This window comes from Schistocerca cancellata, chromosome 7, assembly GCF_023864275.1.
Source record: "Schistocerca cancellata isolate TAMUIC-IGC-003103 chromosome 7, iqSchCanc2.1, whole genome shotgun sequence".
Classification (NCBI taxonomy): Eukaryota; Metazoa; Arthropoda; class Insecta; order Orthoptera; family Acrididae; genus Schistocerca; species Schistocerca cancellata.
In genome coordinates this window covers 441,422,327-441,427,809 of record NC_064632.1, presented here as the reverse complement: position 1 = coordinate 441,427,809, position 5,483 = coordinate 441,422,327, and positions in this window count along the sequence as shown.

Below are 5,483 nucleotides of genomic sequence, written 5' to 3'. Positions count from 1 at the left end.
GGAATCGTTGCCATAATCTTGAGATCACACTTTGCGGCACACGGAGGGCCCATTCTACGACCTGCTGCGTTTGACCAGCCTCCAGTCGCCCTAGTATTCTACCCCTCAAAACGTCATCAATATGCGTTCCTTGAGCTATTTTCAACACACAGTCACAATAAGCACGTCTGAAAACGTCTGCACACTTACTCGCTGCACCGTGCTCTGACTTGCACCAACACACCTCTGCATATGTGGACTGCTGCCAGCGCCACCGTGCGACGACCGCAGGTCAGATGCACCGCATGGTCACACCCTGAAGTGATTTAAACCGGCAATCCGTCCACCAGAGCGTTGTTTCACCATGTATCAGCATTATCCTTAATTTATGAGCATGAGTGAATATAGGATGTTTCAACACCTCACCGAAGAACTTCAAGCAATGATAGGTCACTCATAGGAGATCAGTTTTTAAATTAACGAATGGATAGTCTTAAATGCGTAACTAATGTTATAGTAATGAATAACTGCAGTTACACAAACATTACCGCTTATTATTATTATTAGGAATGTTCTGACAGTAATTTGTGCTATACCTGAGTACGTGTTGCTCGCATTCGTATCAATGCCCACCCAACTCAGGAAAGTACGTCAGGATTCTGTTGGATCAGGTGGAAATCATCATGATTTGGGGCTATCAGCTGAGCTCTGGTAGCAGTTTTAGTATCATAAAGCGTACTCCTGACTTGTCCCCAAAGAAAGTAATCAAGGGGCGTTAAGTCAGGCGAACGCGCAGGTCACGCAACAGGCCCTCCTGGTGCCATACAATGTTCCCCAAACTTGACGGTTAGCTGTGCTCGCACAACAACACTGCAGTCTGCTGGGGATCCATCATGCTGGAACCAGAGACCTCTACGCACTGCAAGCGGTAAATTTTCCAGCAGATCAAGAAGTGTGGTTTGCAGGAACTGTTTCAGCAAGTTGCTTCACTTAACGTAGGTGGCAGGAATAGAGGTAACAGAAAATAATATCCATCAGATGCAAAGAAGGATTCGTCCGTAAATAAAACATGTGTGTGGAGGGCAATATGATACACTTTTTGGTGCACGAACAACTACAGATTGCATACGATGCGGGTATTCAGCCGTTTCTAAAACCTGCAATCTTTCAAGATAGCACATACGTAGATGATACTGCTGCAGACACACACTTTATCTTTTCCCACAATGTGTGCTGTTCGAGGGGTAATCCGTAAGGGGTCATTGTTACTCTACGGATGACTTCAGCCCCAAAATCAGGTCACGTCTACAACTACCAACATGCTGAGGACGCAGACTCCTTGTTTCTCGTAGGCGTCTATGGATTGCGGCAAAGGTACCGTAGTGGATCTCTTCTGTTAAGAAACCGATCCTCGTAGATACGAAGGGCTGCTCTTTCATTCCGCCCCCCCCCCCCCCACCTCACTGTGTAACCCATACAGTGTGTTTCAGGACGTCACAGACAAACTTTGAGGGATGACATATCACACAAAAACGATCGTTTTTGTTTCACCGTCCATGGATTTTGCTCATAGTCATGATGCGCAACGCCATCTAGTGGCCTGTTGCGTAGCTGTCGGTAAGGTTATTCTGTAGAGTCGTACCAGTCCAGTTAGGCAGCTTGTGTTTCTGTGACACTGTATCTTCAGTGGCGTGCATCGTACAAGCGCTGCATTCAGCTTGTGGTGTTGTAACTACTTATCTTCACTGTCCGGCGTCTTACTAGTCCTGAATTCAGGTTTTCTTGCTGTTAGTACTCAATGAACCATGGAGCATGGATATGATGAGCTGACTGATTTGATTAAGAGTTATGGTGAGGCGAGGGGATATTGTAGAGCAACTCTACGTATTTACGACAATCGGTTCCCTAACAGAAGACACTCACAGTACATTTGCTGAAACTCATGGATGCTTACGAGAAACAGAGAGTTTGAATCGACAGCATGATGGTGCTGATAGGCGTGACGTGAGAACATCAGATTTTAAGGGTGAAGTGACCTGTAGATTTAGCAATGAACCTTCAGGCATCATGTGCAATATAGCCGGTGCTATCGACGTAGGTCACGTATCTGTTTGGACAGTGCTGCGGGAGTAGAGCTCACATGCGAGCCATCTTCAAAGGGAGCAGATTTTAGGACCACCTGATTATCCACGTTATATGCAGTTGGTCCAATGGGTTGTACACCATCGAGTGAATGGTGTTGCCTTCTACACGCATGTTTTACTTATATATCAGAACTTCTTTACACACTATGAGTATTTTAACAGCAGGAACAGCCACATCTGGGACTATGAGAACCGGTATGCAGTTGCTGTTGGGTCGAACCAATGAAGGTTCTCTGTGGGTGGGAATTGTGATTGATCATGTTTTAGGACTTGTAATACTGGCACCTAGGTTAACTGGAGCAGCTCACTTACAGTTCCTACAAACCACACTTCCGAAACTGTTGATACCTCACAACAAGGATTGGGATAGTTTTAAGAAAAAACACATTTAAGGTGGACCCACATATTTTGTTATTTCATGGACTACGCTTTATTGCTTAACAACAATTATTATGAGTAATAAATTGAAAAGCTTGTCAAAAATGAATAATAATGGTCACAATAATTTAGAGAACTTGAAAAGGATCGATTCATTAAGAAAAAACTTTAACAATGTATATGAAACATGGGACTTAGGCAAAGTCAGATCAGTTACCGTTGGTTCCTCAGTTTTTCTTTTTTTCTTTTTTAAATCCCATACACTTTATTTAGAACCAATTGCAAATGAGGTTGACAATAAGGAACAATTATCAAATTTGACTATTAAGGCACAACATCTAATAAAAAGTTCTTAAACAAGTTGCATTCATGATTGAAGGCCTTATTGACCAGAAATTCGAATTACTTGTCGGCTGAAGGCCCCTTTGTAATAACTCAAAATCAAAATAATTAAAAAAACAGTCATCACAATCTGATCAAACCAAGAGAGAAGTGAGCCTCAAACAGTGCTCCAAGGATCAGCCTGGGAAAGTCTCTCAACTTCTTAACCGATGAGACAGGCAGCCAAGAGTTGTATTCACTTACCCGGATAGCAACTCAAACTAGTGACAGTTTAAATGCAGACCAACATTCTTGCAAAATCTACCTAACGTCTGATAAACAATACAACGATGGAATAACTCAGGCAAGCTGGAACAGGCGGACAGTACTGTGTCTTCAGAATCTGGTGTTTAGAACATCCAGAAGCAGAAGGAACCACTACTACCAAAGTAGTCCAAAAGAAACAACATACCCGGACCACAATCAAGGAGGCTGTCGAACTACACACTTTACCGGACAGCAGTGGCAAGGCGAGGTAAGGTACACTCCACGAAAATATGCTAACCTCCAGGGAAGGTAACTGAGGCGCTAGTGGCCACTAGGCAGAAAAGTACCGTTGGTTGTACTTCACCAATAAACACAAGGAATTCAATGATTAATAATAAGAAGCGGAGGACAGCTAACTAATCTCGCCAAGTCCAAACACTCCAATCTTTGCTCTTCATCTCAATGACACTGCGAGCAGCAACACATGAACAAATGGCGTGATCTCAAAATAATGGAGGTTTCACTACTGGGTTAATGTTAACTCAAACGTGCTGGGTCCTGTGGACAACGAGGTTGTGGCACTCGCAACTGCAGCCCCTCGATATGGCAGTTCCTGCGTGCCACCAGCGGTCCCAGCATGTCTCCGCACTACCAGACCTCACTGCTGCTCCGTCCCAATCGAACTCCACGACACATTCCCACCCAGAAAACACTTGACGTCCTTCCAAAGATAGTACCATGGCACTAGATATCGATAACCGCTGCTGCCATTCGTAGACAGACAACGTCAGTAAACGTAGTGGCACCAGTAAACACAAGAAGGAAATGAGACGCCACTATCCCTATTACACTGTGCCAACCTACCAACGGCACCAACGCAAGCCGCAATACGGCTCAATATACCATTAAGAACAGGGTTTAAAACCAGGAATATACACAGGTTCCAAAATACAAGTAAAAACTCACACCAGCTAGGAGGTGACAGCAAGCTAGTTCAACAAACTGAGTTTTACCACTAAAATGAATTGAAATTGACTGCCACTAAAATTACTAACAGTTCCTAAGCATGGATAAAACTTTAAACAAATAGACAACATCTGTCCAAAATACAGGAAGGATAACAATCAACTGATGTTGCTGTTGGGAAGCTTCAACAATTTACAAACCTTAATAAAATCCCTTAAACAATAATATACACAATTCCCTAAAATGCAAGAGAAGCAGGGAAGGCATACAATTTAAATATGACTTCTAACTGGTATACACCAGCGGAAACATTAATAACAATCCTTAAATAAATATACAATCCCTCAAAATACAAGAATGCTGACAAATTACAAAATACTTGAAAAGCTGGAATGGCATATAATATAAATGTGACTTCCAACTGGTACACACCAGCAGAAACATTAATAATGACTCTTAAATAAATATACACTACCTAAAAATACAAGGAAAGCGACAGGTTACAGCAACCAGCTATCACAGCAAATTAGCAGCAACCAATGAAGTTTTACAATGAATGGAGTTAACTAATGACTCTTGATATTAAAAACTCAACAGTTCATACTCATAAGTAAAAGCCTTTAAAGCTTAACACGCTACAGAACTAGCAAATAGGGCCTGCAAGATTTAAACAAGTTGTTAAATGGCAAATATAGTCACAAGGAACTTCGGACTTGCAGAACACACCTCAAGGCTTGTCTGATGTGCTCAAATCTCAATATTTGGATAGATCAAGAGTTCCGAAATTAACTGGAGAACACTGCGGAATGGCACATACCAAAACAATATCTTATTGCGGGAATGGCTACACATACAAGTCACAAGCTTGATGCTCCTTAATATTACATGGCCGGCCACGGTGGCCAAGCGGTTCTAGGCACTTCAGTCCGGAACCACGCGACTGCTACGGTCGCAGGTTCGAATCCTGCCTTGGGCATGGATGTGTGTGATGTCCTTACGTTAGTTTGGTTTAAGCGGTTCTAAGTTCTAGGGGACTGATGACCTCAGATGTTAAGTCCCATAGTGCTCAGAGCCATTTGAACCATTTTTTAATATTACATGAAAACTGACGACGTGAACTGCAACCACCTGCAAATCCAAATACCAGGGGACAGGCTCTTTGAACGGTGCATTGCCTTCGACACAGACTATATTGCAGTCCCAGTTACATCAACTCACCTTACAACAGAGTATATTAATACACTTGCAATGAATATGATGTAGAACAAACAAATTAAAATCAGTTACACTGACCTATGACCACCCTAACAATCACTTGGAGGCGTAATGAACATGACGAGTCTAATTCAACATTAACAGAGTTGTGGTCTTTCGATAACAAGGACCAATGACAGAACAACACCTAGCTACGCTCAGGTGTGAAGAAGC